The sequence below is a fragment of the Sparus aurata genome, chromosome 10 (assembly GCF_900880675.1).
Source record: "Sparus aurata chromosome 10, fSpaAur1.1, whole genome shotgun sequence".
In the NCBI taxonomy this organism is placed as follows: Eukaryota; Metazoa; Chordata; class Actinopteri; order Spariformes; family Sparidae; genus Sparus; species Sparus aurata.
Genome location: NC_044196.1, coordinates 15,298,082 through 15,318,506, shown reverse-complemented (window position 1 = coordinate 15,318,506; position 20,425 = coordinate 15,298,082). Strand labels below are relative to the sequence as shown.

The 20,425-nt window shown below is 38.5% G+C and overlaps 2 long non-coding RNA genes across 3 annotated transcripts; one reads left to right on the top strand and one right to left on the bottom strand.

The window, feature by feature from the left end:
• Positions 1-795: 795 nt before the first annotated feature.
• Positions 796-2,741, bottom strand: LOC115589611 (uncharacterized). The gene is made up of 4 exons (XR_003985559.1): positions 2,592-2,741; positions 1,416-1,447; positions 1,141-1,231; positions 796-1,037 (listed from the first exon to the last, which is right to left on the bottom strand). It is a non-coding gene; the product is annotated as an uncharacterized LOC115589611 (long non-coding RNA).
• LOC115589609 (uncharacterized) lies at positions 2,035-13,778 on the top strand. 2 transcript variants are annotated; one of them, XR_003985556.1, is made up of 7 exons: positions 2,035-2,280; positions 3,601-3,693; positions 4,151-4,256; positions 6,841-6,946; positions 8,002-8,116; positions 11,412-11,592; positions 12,661-13,778. It is a non-coding gene; the product is annotated as an uncharacterized LOC115589609 (long non-coding RNA). The 2 variants fall into 2 exon arrangements; XR_003985557.1 differs by lacking the exon at positions 8,002-8,116.
• Positions 13,779-20,425: the final 6,647 nt, after the last annotated feature.

Genomic DNA, 20,425 nt, shown 5'->3' with positions numbered 1-20,425 from the left:
TTACAGAGTGTATTATCCTGTCGTAAGTATATCTTTGGTCATCGCACTGGTTTGTGGCTGGGCTACCTCAGCGGGAAGAGGAAAATCTTCTATATATCGAGTAGCTGTGTCCCAATTCAGGGTCTGCACACTTCAAGCACTTTAATGCTGACACATAAACTGTTGATCGCCACATATGGCTTTATTTTAATTTTAAAGGCATTGTTCCTGTTTAAAGTGTTTGGTAGATAGTTTTGTTTGTTGTAATAATCAATTATTATTATTAGTATTATTATTAGATTAAGAAATTATAATTCTTGCCTCTTTCTTAAGAAATTAGTGACATTGCAGCCATGGATGGAGTCAGAACTGCAGACCCAGTTGATGGACGATGTGGTGGACAGAGGAGACTGGACCCCGAAACACCCTGAGTACCGACCCAGATGATGTCCCACTGACACCATCCAGCCCAGCAGCACTGCAGGGACTCCTGCTCAGCCTGTTACTGTACATCATCTCTAACTGTTTTAACCATAATTGTTTTTGTTAATAGTTAGTAATAATCTGTAAATAGTTATTTATGCTGTCATTGTGTAAATAGCTGTAAATTTTAAGACCTTAATAATAAAAGAAAACATTCAATCCCTTGTTGTCCCTGAAAAGTAACACTTGATGCCATTTGCTGTTATAAATTGTACTTAAGTTGTAAATACTGAATGGAATGGACAGCGTGTAACAATAGAACAATATTTTATTTCATGAATTATATAAAATGAACAAATGTTATAAACAAATAATTTAAAAAGAACTCATAAATTAAGTAAATAGCAACAGATATTGTGTAAGGATTGTCCTCTGGAGCAGAGAAGAGCCTCTCCATCCTCTCTGCAGCCTCATGTCCTCCTTCATCCTCCCTCCTCCTCTTCCTCCTCGGCCCGGGCAGGCTCTCCTCCTCCTCCTGGTCACTTGGCCCTGGTGTGTCCTCAGGGATGGAGGCAGTTAGAACAGGGGGGGCAGTGGAAGGCCTCTGTCCCAACACCTCATCCATGAGGACAATCCTAAGGCAGTGGAAATCAATCATGTCAGCAACTTTCAGCAAATTATTTATTAACTTGCATGGGTAAAACAAATATAATTTAGTTTCCACATCATCATTCAAACCTGCAGCTACTTTGTACTTTAAACGGTCCCACTTGTTTCTGGCCTGCTGGGCTCGAGCTTCCACTGCAGGCCCGTTGTTTCCAGAACTGTTCTGAACACAGAGAGAAACAAGAGAATAGGAAAACACAACATCACATTAACACAGGGATGCAGAGATTTATGACATCAGGACAGACACATGGGCTATTTATTATCTATTATTTATTTATTATTGACAGACTCCCATCCAGCCACGGCAGGAATGTTTTGCCCTGTGAATAAATCTTTGTTCTGACCTTGGACAGTGATGAAGCTTCTCTGTTGCCCCCTAAAACACAATGAAATGTAAAAGATGTTTTGTGTTACGTCAACAGACAAAAGAGTTCTAATACAGCAAAAAACAAAAACACAAACACAAACATAATCCTCATAAGGATAATCCTAAATTTAGCTCTTTATTCAATTCAAACGTTTAACTAGACTTTACAGCTTTACAGTCTGGAATTAACGCACGGATCAGAGCCTGATCTAAATCTGTTCATCTCGGTCCACTTATGTACATGAAGTAAAACTAGTCTATAACATCTCCACAGTCACAATAAGATACAATCTGAACGTCTAACGTTTGAAAGTAAAGGCTTTTAAGGCTTTACTTCCAAAGGCACCACGCTGAGCATTACCAACGCATTTTAACTGAAAAGTTGAGGTTTTAATGTCGCTTGAAGTTGAACATATCTGGCATTTGACACTCAAACGAGTAAAAACCAAATAAAGACCCAATAACATTTAAATGAGAGATCTGCACCACTTGAGGTCGCCATTATTTCTTTATTTCTTTCTTCTCTTTGGGCGCGCAATGAATCTTGGGCAATTTAAAGCCGCGAAAGATAGTAGCGGTGTGTCCTCCAGGAAGAGGGGAAAGCAGGCAGCATTCGTGGGGAGCATTTGGAGGACGCTAATTGGGACAGCCTTCGCGCGGCGTGGTGACGTAATTGCACTTCAAATGCGCGCTCCGAAGGATGCTGCACCTGAATTGGGACACAGCCAGCAACCGTCTCTGCTCCAGCCCGGACTGCTGCATTTGGCGACCATAAGCGTATATACACAATAACGGATTCAAAACTCTGTTAAAAGAACTTCTGGACAAGCTGTACTTCAGCGGTAAGGATTTGTAGTCCGAAGTATTCTCTACTTCCTAAGATAGACATCGCAAAATTGGTAACTGGAATATACTGTCCAGGTTGCTTGTATTTAATTAAACCATACGATTTGGAACTTTAAAACAAAGTGTCCGTTGATGTAAATACAAAGCGTGCCAACAAGCTCACGTGAGTGATACGAAACAACAGTTACTACATGTAACGACACTTTTAATTTAACTGCGACTTCACGTCTAGTAGTGCCATCCAAGTTAGTGATCAACCATCACAAGTGAAAGTATAACAGTTCGGTAAAGTTGGAAAGATACTCACAGATTCGAACTTCCGGGATCAATTACTCTGAAGTGAAACGTTTTTCAAACACAAATGATGCCTCTGTCCCACCGTAATAGCATAGACTACGAGCTACCAGGACCAAAACCCCGATTTTTTACAAAAATAAGCCGTCCTCCGAGCTGGACGGAGAACATTGATCTCTATGCGCAGTCGGGGGCGAGAGCGCAGGGACCGTCTGCAAATTGCAAGACAAGAGCAAGACGCTGCAAACAAAAATCAATAACTCCACTGTTATACAGTATGGAGACTCCAAAATCACTACACACACCAAGGGTCTCCTCATGCTCATACTACAACAGCTGTTTTGTAAAAATGTGCCTTTTTATAATTTTGGTGATTTTTTATTGGTGTTTATCATTAATATCTTCCTATATTAATCAATAGCTTCACTGTTCACTCAGACCTCAAAATTTTGTATTCCTAAGTTTTAGACTTAGTTGAGAGGCTTAACTGTAGTTTCTGTTGTTTTTGTGTCAGTCTACATGTAATTTATTCTAATTGTTCCACAGTTCTACGTTTTTACTTTTACTGACAGTTTTGCTTGTTGCTTGATCTGACCAAGCTACTCTGATCTTGAATTTAAGTTTCTTGTCTGACACGTATTTGTCTCACTCTTTCTGTTAAATGAAATATTTTCTTGCAACATCTACCAGCCTGTCTCTGGTGTCATGCTTTTGGGTTTGTTCAGTCAGCAAATATAGTCTGTGAGTATCTTTCCAACTTTACCGAAGTTAACAAGTTTAGCTAAGCTAATGTTAACTGCCTACAAATGATCGTTTCAGAGGTAACTTAGTGATACTACTGTCTTGACAAGAGCCTGTCTTTGGGTGGCCATTGAAAGCAGAGGGAAGATGAATCATGTTGACTGATGTTAGCTATCTAACTTATAATCCATGCTTTTTTTGAAGTTGTGCTGTTCTTTGACTGCATCTGGTACTGCTGCTGCTACTACTTCAGTGATATGTTGTGTGTTTACTTTCTTCAGACATAATGAAGAGAGCACAACAAACCCTGTTCCCCTTTGGGAAGAAGATAGTGAGGCAAGAAGAGGACGAGAGGGGGAGAAAAGGAAAGAAAGGTGAATGAGAAGACCAGGTGCTGCCCCAGGATAGGGTTATCAATGTCCCATACACACTGATGTTAAACAAACAATACTGTCCTCTGATCTAATTCAATCATAATCATAATTATTCAGTCTCAATGTAACTTAACTTAACGACATATCTAGTAAGACTAATAGTGAAATTGTATGACTTACATTTTGCTTGTGTTCATGCACTGTTTGTGTTTGAGTTTGCATTATTTGGTATTTGAGTTATTTAAGAGTGTCTTAAAGTTGATATTAAGGAGTTATATATTATTTTGTATGTTATTTTGCTTAATTCCTTCTTGGCAGGAGAGAAAAGTGGAATCTTGTCTTGCATTATGCCCTGTTACATCTAGGCTAGATAATCTTTGATACTTTGCTTATGTTAGGACATTTATGTTAATTAGAATCAGTGTAATGTCAATAATCAACAATCACACAATTTCAGTGAGTCTACATGCCTGGTGACTGGCTGCCGGCCCTCATCTACTGGCTCTGACGGCCTTCATCTCTCCACATCTGTACTGTACTCTGCTGTCCCTGCTCTCTCGAAGGTTGGTCAACACACACACACACACAGTTACAAATACACATTTTCTTATGGACCCGCCCGCTGAATCTTTGCTCATATTCGGCCCAATTATGACCTCAGTATTTCTAAAATCCTGGTTACAGCCCTGTGCAGTATGTTTGCATTATCTTACTAGAAGCCCTGGCTGTCACGTCTATCTTAGCATTTGCATTTGGTTTTATCAACAGAAGCCTGACAGCTACACAGCAGCTCTCCATGGAAGGGCACTCATTCACTGAAACAGGAGTTGCTTCAGGAAAATAGACAAACACATGATGTAAAATAGAGACACAATAAAATAGTTATAAAATAATACACGCTGGAAATACATTTTGTTTAAAAGTGTTCACACTGAAGATGAAAATAAAGCCACATGATTGTTTTATCATTAATATATCTGTAAGCAGTGGTGGTTCTAGGGGGGGCCAACAAGGGCAAGTGCCCCGTAACTCTGAGTCCAGACCCCCTGTGGCCTCCCGAAACAAAGAGTCTGCATCAATAATAAAATGACAGATTTCTTGGGATTATTTTGTTCTGAAGGGCAAGGCAGAAATAAAGTGTCTCAGCAGTTTACTACCCAATCGAAAATGTTGAAATTGTAAACACTGTTTTAAGTCTCATTAATCCCTTTTTCCTGGGTTGTATGTGCCCCTCTAACAAAAACGCCAGCCCCAACCTGGCCCCCCTATTAAAACTGGTCTAGAACCACCACATTATTAAGTCTAATATCAGTGTAACCTTATTCATAGTTGTTTATATTGTGTGAATTTTTTTTTTTTAAACTTGACATATTCCAGGTCTTACTCATGATTTCTCATATATCGAGGAACAACAACACAACTAAAGTCCTTAAGATGGACTGATTTGTCAATTGGCAGAATTAGTGTTGCCATGATTACACAGGGTTTTTTACTGATCATTTAACCTTTCAGCACAACAAACTTGGATTAGCTGACACAATGCTATCAGACCACAGGAGTGATGTCTGCTGGTAATGGCTTGTTTTTCAAGCTCAAATACAAACCGATTGGAGAGCTGTTTTGTGGTTTTGCATGTCCGTACACCAACCCTGGTTTTGGTTCCTGAAACTGCATCTTCTCATTTCTGACTTCCTGTGTATGTGGTTATATGTGTGATCCCATCCCCCCGGTTTAACACCCACTACCAAGAAATGTACACGTCCTCATTCAACAGAAATTGTTGTTTTGGTCATTGGATAATTTGGCTGTATTGTAATTGGCTGCTAACTTTTTGAGTTCAAATTATTGGCTGTGATCAGATGTTCATGAGACAAGAGGAGGTTTATAAAGGTGAAATTCATTTCAGGCTTTCATTTTTGGATAATTTAACTTTTATTAAAAAATGAATCCTTTTTTTTGTATTTTTGTACTCTTTATTTAAGATATGTAGGAACCTCCAACAAGTTAGTTAGACTAATGTTCAGCTGCACCAACGATTCGTTTTAGATTACTTCTAATCTGAATTTAGCAAAACTAGGTTTAAAATGAATAAATCTAGATATGAAATTAAGCAAAGCTCTGTTGCACCATTAACAGAAAAATAAATTACCCAGTTGCTGGCACCAAAAGGCCACCAGGAAACTGTTTTCCAGGTGGCTCATTATAACCCAATGGCTGGGCACATGGGGGGGCAACAAAATAACGAGCGGATAACGGCCCAATTCTATTGTGGCACAGGCGCTGTTTCAGGTCATCTACCGAGTGGGGATCCCAAAAGAGATCCTAACTGACCAGGGCACCTCATTTATGTCACGTACACCACGGGAACTTTTTGGGTTATTGGGCATCAAGTCAATTCAGACTAGTTTGTATCACCTGCAGAGCAGTGCAGGAGGTACCCCAGGCCTCCATGGGATTTTCTCCCTTTGAGCTGCTGTCTGGGAGGACACCGTGGGGGGCTCTGGACCTGGTTACAGAAAGCTGGGAGGAGGGGCCGAGCCCGAGTAAAAATGAAGTCCAGTACATCCTGGATCTTAGAGCAAAACCCCACACACTTGGGCAGCTGTCATCGGAGGCACTTCAAAAATGTGTTTCGGCATGCTTGAGAGTTTGGTATTAGTTGTATAATCGCGAGCGTCTCGGTCCTGACAGCATCACTGTCGCGCTCAAATGAGGTTAAAGCACACCCTCGAGGGTAATATTGCTTAATTAACAAACTTATATTGTGATTCACATGTTACTCTACATGTGTCTCTGAGTTGCTGTTTTTTGCTTTCATTATAAAATAAAACTGTTTGACGTCACAGTTTCTATTACTGACCATCATCATCATCACACCAATGAATAATACCTGCAGGTTTCTGATTTTATATTGTGTTCCAGTCTTTTTTCTCTAGTGTTTTAGTGCATGTGCATTAAGGAGTTATATATTATTTTGTATATTATTTTGCTTAATTCCTTCTTGGCAGGAGAGAAAAGTGGAATCTTGTCTTGCATTATGCCCTGTTACATCAAGGCTAGATAATCTTTGATACTTTGCTTATGTTAGGACATTTATGTTAATTAGAATCAGTGTACTGTCAATAATCAACAATCACACAATTTCAGTGAGTCTACACGCCTGGTGACTGGCTGCCGGCCCTCATCTACTAGATCTGACGGCCTTCATCTCTCCACAACTGTACTGTACTCTGCTGTCCCTGCCGTCTTGAAGGTTGGTCAACACACACATACAGTGTCAGTTACAAATACACAATTCCTTATGGACCCGCCCGCTGAATCTTTGCTCATATTCAGCCCAATTATGACCTCAGTATTTCTAAAATCCTGGTTACGGCTTTGTGCAGTATGTTTGCATTATCTTACTAGAAGCCCTGGCTGTCACGTCTATCTTAGCATTTGCATTTAGTTTTATTAACAGAAGCCTGACAGCTACACAGCAGCTCTCCATGGAAGGACACTCATTCACTGAAACAGGAGCTGTTTCAGGATAATAGACAAACACATGATGTAAAATAGAGACACAATAAAATAGTTATAAAATAATACACGCTGGAAATACATTTTGTTTAAAAGTGTTCACACTGAAGATGAAAATAAAGCCACATGATTGTTTTATCATTAATATATCTGTAAGCAGTGGTGGTTCTAGGGGGGGCCAACAAGGGCAAGTGCCCCGTAACTCTGAGTCCAGACCCCCTGTGGCCTCCCGAAACAAAGAGTCTGCATCAATAATAAAATGACAGATTTCTTGGGATTATTTTGTTCTGAAGGGCAAGGCAGAAATAAAGTGTCTCAGCAGTTTACTACCCAATTAAAAATGTTGAAACTGTAAACACTGTTTTAAGTCTCATTTATACTGGCAGAATTAGTGTTGCCATGATTGCACAGGGTTTTTTACTGAACAATTAACTTTTTAATACAACAAACTTGGATTAGCTGACACAATGCTATCAGACCACGGGAGTGATGTCTGCTAATAATGGCTTGTTTTTCAAGCTCAAATACAAACCGATTGGAGAGCTGTTTTGTGGTTTTGCATGTCCGTACACCAACCCTGGTTTTTTCGTTCCTGAAACTGCATCTTCTCATGTCTGACTTTCTGTGTATGTGGTTTCATGTGTGATCCCATCCCCCCGGTTTAACACTCACTACCAAGAAATGTACACTTCCTCATTCAACAGAAATTGTTTTTTTGGTCATTGGATAATTTTGCTGTATTGTAATTGGCTGCTAACTTTTTTATTTGTAATGATTGGTTGTGACCAGATGTTCATGAGACAAGAGGAGGTTAATAAAGGTGAAATTCACTTCAGGCTTCTATCAGAGACTTCAGTATCAGTCGGTATCGGTCGCCTTCAGACTGACGCAGCAACAGAGTAAGGTGAGAAAAAATTTTTTTTTATTAAAATTTTATTTTTAGATTGCTTCTAGGCAGAATTCAGCAAAACTAGGTTGAAAATGTATTAGTTCAGTTTTGAAATTAACAATTTACCGTAATTACGGACTATTGAGCGCACCTGAATATAAGCCGCACCAACTAATTTTAAAAAGAAAAAAAATGTGTACATATATACAGTGGGTGATTTGTTAATTTTTAACATGGGGGATGGCCCAACGTGAGCATCACCCTGCTCCGACACACCTATGTACACACTCTTAACCATAACTGTGAAATTTTAATTCTACAATTCCATTTTATCCAGTTATCTTCCTTCTCTACCTACTACAATTGTCTTTTTATAACTGAATTAAAATAATAAGTAAATACACCTTTAAATTGTATACAGTGGACTGAGTTTATTCAGGCAGGGTTTTCTCATGTTTCTCACAATACACTTCAAGCAGGGTTATTTTAAGTTACATGACCCCTTGGAATTTTTTACCATCTAAATTCCTTGAAGGACAAACAGTGAACATTGTGCAAAATAGGAAAGCCCGACCGACTTATTTGTTCGCCGATTTTATTGGCCAATATTAGCCTATCACAGATATATCAGTATTAGTGAATATATTGTCCAAGATGAAGACCTAATATTTAAAAACTACAAATACAGAATAGAGAAAGTCACTCCGGCAGGGTGCGTTTGAACGGGGGATAAAACAGCTCGGAAATGTAACAGCTACCTCATTAATGGTTAAACTATAAACCAGCAATGACAATTACCAACATAACATAAGCCACCATGTTCTGAACAGACACACTAAAAACACTCACAAAAAGTAAGATTTAGTTTTAGAACATAAATTGCAAACTATTAATATTAAACTGTCAGAAAAAACTCATCTCTGAAAAAACTTAAAAAATATTGAAAATAAACATGTAGCGTCTGCTACAAGTTTTATTCCACCCCACGCGGCATCAAAGCGGGAACGTTTCAGAAGCGGAGTCTTTTGCCTGCCTGACTTTGTTGATCTAGTAATTTTTCGTTTTTATACAGTCCAGAGTCTGCGCAGGGTGTTTTATTTTGAAAACTGGCTGGATACTCTATGCCGTTCCTGTGTCTCTGACTTCCTTTTTGCGTGATTTGCTCTGTGCAACTTGTTGCGGCCTTCGTCAAAAATAAACCAGGCAGCCGGATCGCAGAGCAGCCGTGCCCGGTTGGACTCCACGGTGCGTCGGAGCTGGTTGTGGCCACTTGTGATTTTAACACACTATCTGCTACTAGCGGATGGAGAGTGATGTCAGGTTAACAGGGGGGATGCTTTTTGGTAAATTTGCTAACAATGGGGATGGCATCCCCCCTCAAATCGCCTACTGCATATATAGGCCGCACTTGTCTATAAGCCACAGGCGTCCACGTCTGCTCTCTGTGTGTTCACCCAGTCTTCAAGAACGTTTTCAAGTTCGGGCCATCTGCTTTAATTACCTCTGAAAGCTTTTGTCGTCTTTTTGCATTGAGTCAGTTCTTCACGCTGCTGTCTCCAGCGTCTCTCACCATCGATTCATTGATGCCAAGCTTACGTGCAGCAGCTCTATTTCCTTCTTCGAAAGCCAGATCGATTGCCCTTAACCTAAAAGCTTCATCATGTGCATTTCTTCGTGTGTTTTCCATGATGACGGTGTGTTCAAAACACAATCAAACTAGCGTCTTCCTCGGCGCATTATCTCCTCCACCTGTCTGTCTCGCTTTTACGCTTCCTGTTAGAGCGCCCCCCGGAGGCAGTTAGCCCGTAAAAATCTATAGATTAGCCACATCATATTATAGGCCTCAGGGTTCGAAGCGTGGGAAAAAAATAGCGGTTTATAGTCCGGAAATTACGGTATGTCTGTTTTGCAAAACTAAGTTTATTGATGAAAACCAAAATGAGTTTAATTAACATTGAGATGCTCCTAAATCAAAAAAAATTAAATGTTTCATTATGTTCACTTGTTTCAGGAGTCATCTCACAGTACTGTCGGTAAAAAAAATATATTGTTGTTGCTTCATGATGAAGAAAAAAGCCTAAAAACAACTAAATAATAGGGAATTTAAATATGTGTGCTTGACTGAATTAGCAGAGCTTTGTAAGCACTGATTTGTCAATACAACTGCAGAAAGGAAAAGCATTCACAGCAACTCCACTGACCGCTAGTCACAGCCATGGATCAGCTCGCTGCTTTTAAACATCATCGACTCATGACGAGTGCTTTATCAGTAAAAGAGACACCGTCAGGCAGGAAGCTTCGTTCTAATGAGAGGAAAATCACGTCAACTGAGTCAAGTAGAGCCAGCACTTGTGTAGGGAAATACTAGTTAGCCAGCTGCATTTCTTTCAGTACCACATTTGACACACTGGTATCTTGAGACTATATTGAGATGAGGTTCTGTCCCTTAATTTTATTTGAAAAACATGATTATTTAGCTCATACTAGTCCAGAAAGACAGCCATTTAAAAAGTAAAACTTCCTCAAGTGTTAGTTTAAAGTAAATACTTACTGCACAGTTTAAATTGGAGTTCAAAGTTTTAGTGCAACAGACATGAAATTCATCTAGGTTGAGATTAAAAACGTAATTGTGTTTTTTTATGTAACAATTCTTCGTTTTGAGATAGTTTTTAAGTTTGGTGCAGTGTAATTCAAAGTTAGAAAATGACTGCATCGGGTTGAAGACTTAAACCTTGTTTGTGCAGCCCAGCCTGAGACTGTGGATTCTGCATTACCACAGAGTTACCTGTTTCAACGTGTGTCTGGAACTGATGATGCTCTAGTTGTGAGTGGATAACATTTAAAAGCAGCCAGCTGATCCATGACTGTGACTTGCATCGAAAGTAGCAGCTGTAAGTGCTCTTCTTCCCTGCAGTGTTATTATTATCGAAGAATTGTCTCTAACAGACGTCCACTAAAACTACACTCTGATTAGAACTAATCTTAAATTATTTTATTCATTGCAAATCAGTCGAAATTATTATAGTAGTTTCCTGTTTTTCAACCCTTATTTCCTGGTGGTATTACAAATATGAAGAAATAATACTTTGATGGCACCACACCAGACTAAACCACAGCCATTTGCAAACCAAGGACTGTATTTAAAATATTAAAAACACTGACATCTTAAAAAGTCACAGGCCAGTTTGATGATGATTTATTTATCACTCCTTTTTTGCAGTAGTTGCATGTAAAGTATTGATACATTATTCACATTAATATTCCTGTGAACAATGCATTAATTAGCTTGAAATCTCTTTTCTCAATCTAGATATGATGAATGTCGTTCTCCTGACTGCCGTTATCTTCAGTGTAACCTTCAATCACGGGGCACAAGGACAGCAGGTGTCATATGAGCAGACAAGCAGCAACAATGTGTATGACACATTTGTCCACAGACACATCCTGAACGACAATAACTTGGACAGAAATTCTAAAGCTTCATGGACAGAGTGAGTTAAAAGTTTGATCAATTATTTTCTTTAGAAAGAACCAGTAATTGTTGCTTCATTGCAGTTTAATTGAACTCAATCCTACAGTTCAGTGCTATGTTTAACTAGCATCTGTGTGATCAGGTAGTGACATGACAACACAAGAGCACTCAGGTTCAAACAGCACCAGCTGTGTGTTTTCAGTGAGCCACATTTAGTCTTATTGTTCTCAAAACTAAAGTTTCACATATTGGACAGTTGGGAAATTTCGGGTGTTTTCAAACCTGTGATGTTCAAAATCTGTTTCCCAGATGCTTTAATAACCTCAGTCTGGCCCTTGCTAATTGTGGTAGTATGGTAATTAGGCCATTCATTAGCCACGTCTGTCAATTAGCACAAAAATATGGAAGCCATATATGGTCACAGGTCGAACATATTATTTCCTCTGTTTTCCCATGAGTTAAATTTTGTTTCTCAAGATTTCAAGTAGTTTTTTTTATGTCCAAATCACAGAATAACAAAATATTGTACAATGTTTTTTTTTCCCATTTGCAAATAATTATTTTTCAATTTTGAAAACTAATGAACAAAGTGGAGAGAAAATAAAAAGTGCATGGGGTATATAAAAGTGCTGCCCCTCGGCACTTGGCTTTATTTTAAATCTGCCTCTTCTTACAAAGACGCTGAATAGGCCTGACCATGTTTGTGGGCCGTCAGCTTGCTAGCTACATTTACACAGAGTGCAATTTTGGATAATTGAATCCAAGCTACCTAAACTGACAAGGGTTGTTGGGTTAGTGGGGCCCATTTCTGAATCTTTAAGTGGTGGGGGCCATGATATCACCCCATCAAGACGGTTGGCCTTTGTCAGTACTTTAAGTAGACCGGTTCTGTGGTCCAGACAGACCAGCCCACTCTTGACAAACGATGATCAGTTTAATAGTTGCAACATGTACCAACAGTTGATGATGATTGTATGGCTACAGTTTAAAAATGGCCATAAGTACAGACATGGAACACTGTGACAGCTGAAAGTTGTATGTAAACAATGTCAACACTATGCAGTTAAACAATGATCTCATTACACAGCTACCTAACGAGGAAGAAACTCTGCGGCAGAGTTCCAGTTCAGTCCTTCATCGACGCCTCAGAGGAGGAAGTTAAGAGGATCTGCCAAGGTGTTGGCTCACATAATGGATGTAACCTGTTCAGCAGCAACTCAATCATGACTGTATATAATGTTAGATCCAAATTAGTGAATCAACATTGCCAGGTTGCAAGTCTTCCAGAACCTCGCCAACAGGAAGTGGTTGTAGCATGTAGCAAATTTCAAAACCAGTGCCTCCCTGTCCATTATGAGGCATACAGGAATCAACAACCAGCAAATGTACGCTGCAGTTGAGGCACATCATCGTGAGTTAGTTCACTCTGTTTCCAGCTGTCAGACTCATAATTCTCTGACACGTAAAGTTTCAATCAAGCTCAACTAAATGATTAAATGATTTCTGCTAATAAGAATATAAAGAATATTTATCTGTTCTTCAGCCACACCTTCTATCAGATACATCTTAAACCTGCTTCCACAACATTCAGATGTTTTGTGCTACACGTGACATGAAGTGACAACTGTGAATGAGGTACTTTTTTTTTTTTCTTTTTTTTTTTACACAATTTCAGTTGTCCTGTATTAAACATTATATGCTGTGGTGAGATTTCCATTTTAAAGGTGCAATATGTGAGACATTGTGTCAAAGACATGTCTGTGTTGTGTTGACAAGATATCCACTGAAGTTAGCATGCTAGTAGCTACAGTCATGACTGTCTAAGAAGAACACAGTTAGCAGCAGTTAGCAGTTTTTTCTGGTGATATGCTGCCCCCTATTTGTTATTCATGTGAATTCACGGAGGCAAATTCTTATGTATTGCACCTTTAAGCTAAAGCTAATTTACAACCTTGTTAAAACATGTTGATTAGCTCAAAATGCAAATGTTTTGCTTTGAATGCAAACAAATTGATGCCTTAAAGCTGCCATGATTAATCTTTGAAACATTAAAATCAAATAAAACAAATTTGAACTTCAAATGTTACTCCCGTTAGTCACGTGTGATAAGAAAATGTTTATTAATAAACATATTTTGTGATTCACATGTTTCTCTCTGTGTTGCTGTTTTGCTTTCATGATAAAATTAAACAGAGTTTGACATCACAATTGTTGTTACTGACCATCATCATCATCATCATCATCATCACACCACTGAATAATACCTGCAGGTTTCTGACTTTATATTGTGTTTCAGTCTTTTTCCTGTATTTGTTGGGGGAACTAGATGAGCTGCAGCTCTGCAGTAGTTTAGTGCACGTGCAGGTGATGGTGTGCAGTATGTCTGCATTATCTTACTAGAAGCCCTGGCTGACACATCTATCTTAGCATTTGCATTTGGTTTTATCAACAGAAGCCTGACAGCTACACAGCAGCTCTCCATGAAAGGGCACTCATTCACTGAAACAGGAGTTGTTTCACAATAAAAGACAAAAACATGATGTGAAATAGAGAGACAATACAATAATTTTAAATGAAACACTGGTAATGAATGAAGTTTAAAGGTGTTCACAATGAAGAGGAAAAGAAAGCTACATGATTAATTTATTAGACTTGCTGATTCATATCATCTGTAAGTTTTATATCAGAGGAACCTGATCAAGTCTAACTTATGATATCTCTTATGGGGGAACAACAACACAACTTAAAGAAAATAAATGATGAGAAACACAAAACAACAGTTCAATGAACTCCAAATAATGAGATGAAGACACTGAGGATGTTTCCTGTCCTTTAGTCAGTCTGATGTGGCAGAATTAGTTTCTACTCAGTGCCACTTAACACACATTGAAGGAATTATTTCTGAGTGTCGATCGATTAATTTCTGCACTTTATTCATTCATTCTAACTGCCATCCTGACACAGCTGACATAACTTGATTACAGACGTCCAACATCAGCTCTCCACTGTTTTCAACAGGAAGTCAGGATATCTTTTGTTTTTTTATTCCTACACAAAGTACAACACCATGTTAATTAATTACATGGTGTGTGTGTGTGTTAGAGAGAGAGACAGAGAGTGTGTGCATGCAGTGAAACATCTCGCCTGTGTAGCAGTTTAATATCCATAATGCCTTGTGAATGTCGGCTGAGTGAAGATATTGTACAAACCGAGGTAAAAGTTACCAGACTGGAGAATATCTAACCGGTGGAGGCTGTGTTAGTCCAGGTTTTAAATTGCGACTGCACCACGGCCAGAACAGTAATGTTCAGCCTAATTTCACTGTCCATCGTCCTGGTTTCACTCTTGAGATAAATAGTCATTATTTTGAGAAATATGTTGCTATTTTGGAGACCATGTCGTGATTTTGGTATCAGTAGTCTTTTTAAATGTTTGATGATACTACTTTTAGTTACCCGATCAATATTTTGAGAAACCATGTAATTATTGTGAGACACTATGTCATTATTTAAAACAATGTTACAATTTTGAGATACTCAGTCATTGCTCTGAGAAACCATGTAAATTATCTTAAAAATGAATAATTAGTCATTATTGTAATTTCATGCATTCATTTCAGCGATTTTTAAACAATGTAATCATTTTTAGATGGTCATTGTTTTTATTGATACTATTTCATTATTTTGAAAAAGTTTCTCATTAAAATGATTCAGAAGCTCTTTCTTTGTTTATCACATTGGCAGATATTGGCTTAAATACCTGCTTGTCTTTATTAACACTTACCTAACCAAAGTGTAGAAAATCTAAAAACTGGTAATAAAACTGATGCAGAAGTAAACAACTGTTTACCTCTGAATCGACTGTAGGCATCACCGATGTTGGTGATCACCCTTCTGTAGATCAAAGTTGTGTCAGTGTTGGAGGGTCCAATGGTATGTCTTTGTCTCCTTTTGCTGCAATGAATATCACCTTAATTCTTTCTGTGTAAAACAAAAACATTTGGATCTTTACTTTATAAAATATTTTCAGAGTGTGTCGGTTGTTTCTATGAAGAGACTTGCTCGAGCACGCTACTTTCCTTGTTTATCTTTTAGTTTTAGTGTAGTTTAATGTGTGTGTATATGTGTGTTTCCCACAGTTTGAGCCATGATGTTCCCTTCACAACTTTGTAACAAAAAGTAGGTTATAAATAGGCTGAACTGTAACACATCCATCATAAACCCATGTTTTCCTGATCTTTCCATTGAGGCACTTCCTTTTCTTTAACTATCGTGCCCGCTTGACCTCTGTGGTCACATCCACCAATAGTTTCACATCCTTGAAGTTGAATGTTATGATATGTTTATGTTTATGTTTACGTCATACATGTGCATCGTGAGGGAAGAAAAAAATTGAGTCAAATTCCTTGTATGTGTTCACATACTTGGCCAATAAAGCTGATTCTGATTAAAGATGTATGGTCCCTCGATTTTACTTTCTATCACTTTATCTATCGCAGACTGTTACAGGATAATACAATTATTAAACTCAAGTTTCTGTGATCATAAAACAGTTTAATCATTTACAATTATTCTTATCTTGAATCAACCTTTCTAATTTGTCAGTATGCAACCATATAGTAAATCGATATCATACTGATTAGGTAAACATGATACAGGGTACATGTTGATTTAACTGTAAAGCCAAGTCAAATATTTGATACACAAGTTTTTGAGACCACTATGTAATGTTTACAATCCGATACACGGCGACCTTCAAATGAGACATCCAAGATGGACGTCTTCAACCAGTGACCCACGTGCAGTTTTGCTGGGATGTTTTTTTTTACCAAAGGTAAGGTAAGAAAAAACATTTCAATTGTTCCTGTTAATTTAATAGGAATACTTACAGGATTGAAGCCAGTGTGTAGTGCTAGTTGTTTACGTATTGGAGCCAACCTAAGTTGCACAAGAGGGTGAAAACGTATGGGCTTGTTACAAAGGTCAAATGACCACTGTTCGTACGGTGGCAAGTTTACATACATTGGTCATTATAACTGACCACATACAATAAATGTTAGACTGACTTTCCTCATGTTGAGAATGTAATGCTTCCAAATCATCTAAAATCTTTTAGTTAAAAGGCAGAATTTTGAGAAAAATGCCAGAATTCTGAGGAAAGTCAGAACCTATTTGTTTTAACAGTGGCCCTAATCCTCTCCTGTATCTAATGATAATAATAATGTACATAAACATAAAATCAAGTATTCAAATCAAGTCCAGCTGTCAGATTTGCTTTCGAGTTAACAGAGTTCATACATACTCAACTTTACTGGAGTTTTGACTGCATTTTGAATACTTGCAAAGTTTACACTTGGTTTCATTATCCATGCCAATTGGAAATGTAGTGTTTTTGTGTATTGAGACACTTTTTTTTATTAATAAAAAGACTTCTGCAACTCATTTCAGACATGTAGATGAAATAACACATCATGGTTATGCATTATGTAACTTCAGATGATTTAAAAGAAAGCTGGATTTTGTAAGATTCCCAAATTTAAATACAAAGCATGTATCAGGTTTTAAGGAATCATTGCATGTGACCTCACAATGTTCCCTTCATTTGATTGAGCGATCAAGTCAGGAGTGCATTCATTGATTTTTAAGTTTTTAGCCACAAGATTTGAATTGTGAAATGGTTTCTATAGAAGCACCACAGAAATCTGTCATTACGCTGACAGGGCTGTTGAAACACAGATACAGTGTATTGATTTTCACATTATGGTGACCAAAAAGCCATTGAAAGTCGTATGGATGTCAGATCCCCAAACATGACAGTTTGCAGCCAGTTGCACGTACACTTGGTCTCCCTGCTGCAGCTGCAGGAACACTGCGTTTCCTCCATTATCAGCTGTGTCAGAGTTTGACTTGTGATTGTGGGTTGCAATCATCAGCAGCCCGTTCTTGTAGAGAAACAGCTTTCCCTCATGCTCTTCTCAAGCATGATAAGTAAGTAAGTAAGTAAGTAAGTAAATTTTATTTATATAGCACTTTTCACAGATAAAAATCACAAAGTGCTTCACAATAAGATAGTAGAAAGAAAAGTAATAAACACCTGCAGGTGCAGCAAATATACCTGTGGAAACAACAAGGTGTCAGTTACAGCTGACAGATCAGATCACAAATCATCAGCACCCAAAAATGAGTTCTCAGTTGTTGTTTTTTTATGTTTAATTTAGCCACCAGAAGAGCAGGGTGTCTTTTGTTTCTTAATGTTTTATGATCTCAGTTTTCTTTTGAGATATTTCCATGTGAGGGCTAATGGGTCAGGTATCCTGTTTGTGTGGCTTTCGCTGAATAAATTATTTAACTGGTTCACCTTGAGTGTGGGAATTAAGTGAATTGAGTCTTTCTAGGGGTCGTAACAAACATACCTCTGACCAGTCACATACTACAAACTTCATTACTCAGTAATGTGTTACTAATGCAGCGATAAACATGTAAATAACTGTGAGTATTACCTGTGGATGGATTGTTGACATTACCAATGTTAGTTAAGACCATATTGTAGGTTTGCTTCATATAACAAGTAGCATAGGAGAGGCATTGGACGTTTTAGATCATTATTTTTTACAGAGTTGACCCAAGTCCTTGTCACCATCTGTCAGCAGTTGGAGATTGGTCCATAATCAAAACTACAGAGCACACTAAGACATCATTAGTGTGGCTTTTGTCAGAAAACATCGCAAACCAACTTTCATCTATTTTGCTTCTCTTAGTTTCTTATAGTTTAAAGGAGTAGAGTGTAAGAATTGGCCACTTCTCAAATTATATATATAAATCCTGAGTAACTGAGACACAGTAGCTACCTTTTGCTAGTTAGCTTGGTTAGCCGTGCATCTACAGGTCCAGACTGGGAAATATGAGCTTAGCATGAGGATGTCATAGTGTCAAACTGTTATTCTTACATATTGCACCTTTAAAGGGGAATACGGAAACATTTCTGTCTAAATGCAAAGAACTTGTTTTAAAGTTGGCGCTGGCTCCGAGCCGGCACCTGACCCTGCTTGGTTAAGACAGTGGTCTCAAAGGTTGCTTCTGGGCCAGAAGTAGAGATGCATGATATTGGAAAAAACTGACATTGCGATTATTTTTAACCCTGCGATATATATTGCGATATGAAAAAATGCAGGAATTTTCGTCAGATGACCTGAATAGCACTTGATGTGATGCTGCATTTCAAAATGATCAGCATTTATATTTCATATGAGCTCATGCATGCGTGCGCCCTCCCAGAACTCCCATTCCCCAGCTGGCTTACTTTCATTTATAAAAATTACGCCTGTCTAATTTTCCTTCGGGTGCGGGTCGGGCGTCGGTAACAATTTATAGTGTGTCGGCTCAGGTGCGAAATGTAATTTGTGCTACTGTAGGAAAACGGGTCGGATGCAGTTTTGAGTATGGCGTGTACGGGCGGGTTTACAAAATACGACCTGTGCAGGACTCTGCTGTGTGGTACCGATGTAAATGGTCAAACAAATTAGTTGTGTTACCTCGTTGTGGCAACAGATGCAAGGCACTGCTGACACAGAACACGTGTTTGGTCAATATCATCCTTCTAGTAGCCAAAATAATTCCAGGTAACTGACGTTGCTTTTCTTTCGGCACCAAGTCTTCGTTCTCGCGATTTTCTCTTGTTCGTTGCTCATTTTTCAATGTTGTTACCAGCGACTCACTCCATGTGCAGGGGCTGGTCTGCTTTGGCACACTGATTAAGAACTAATGTGATTGGTGGATCGCTGTGCATGCAGGTGCCCTTGAAATTAGATGAGTTCATTTGCGTCCTACATCGCAGGCTCTGCGATGTGACTATTGCACACACGTACATCGCGATGGCGATCCGATGCTCAAACGATATATCGTGCAGCCCTAGCCAGAAGTGATTGTGACAGATGGTTGTTTGTTCTTTTCCAGGGTTTGACTGACAGCTTTCAAACAAACTGCAAGTCATGTGTGAAAGCTCCCTCAATCTCTGCAACACATCCTTTAAGTGTGACGTAGTGACCTCATTGCTGGCCAAATTGCTAACCTGAATGCTGATCTCTCTCTCTAAAACCCATGTTTTCATACCTTTTACGTATCTCATAAAATGGATCCTACTTTCAATACTTAGCAAGCTGAGGCCTGGGTGGAGCAACAGATGGTGTGAGCCACTTTCAAGGAAACAAAAGGTTATATCAAGGTTAAATGGAAAACACATAACCCATGATGAACAAAGTTGTCCTTATTTTGATCTATTTAGTTCCCTATTTCTCAGCCATCTGTGTCTTCTCAACCTCCTTGGTCACATCTATCAGCACTTTTATATCCATAATACAGAACTGTACCATGATCAACGGATGCATGGTTCCTTAATTTCACTTTGTTAGTGACAGACACTTCTCCTTTCTCAAGAGGATTTAAAAAAAAAATGTATTTCTTCTTTGGCCTTCGTTTTCTCAGAAAGGTAAAATTAAGAATGTATTGTTAGTTATGATCCAAACTACTGTAGAGCTTTGCTACTGATACTTGCCCATGTTTGAAGACAGTTCAAAAGGATGCCATAGTCAGTGATACCGAATGTGCACTTAAACCTTGGCTTTAGGACCAACACTGGCTGACAGCCACAAGTCATTGAGAACCTTGAGAAGCGCAGGTGCAGTGCTTAGTTTTTGACTAAAACTGGACGAACATTTTTAAATGATATAATTTTTATATTAAAAAAAACTGGCTGTTGATGTGCTACAATCTTTTCTGAAACCTTTGTTAAAACTGGGAGGTAAGAAATGGGTTTAGAATTGTAAAGACCAGAGGCCTTTTTTAAAAGTGGTTGAA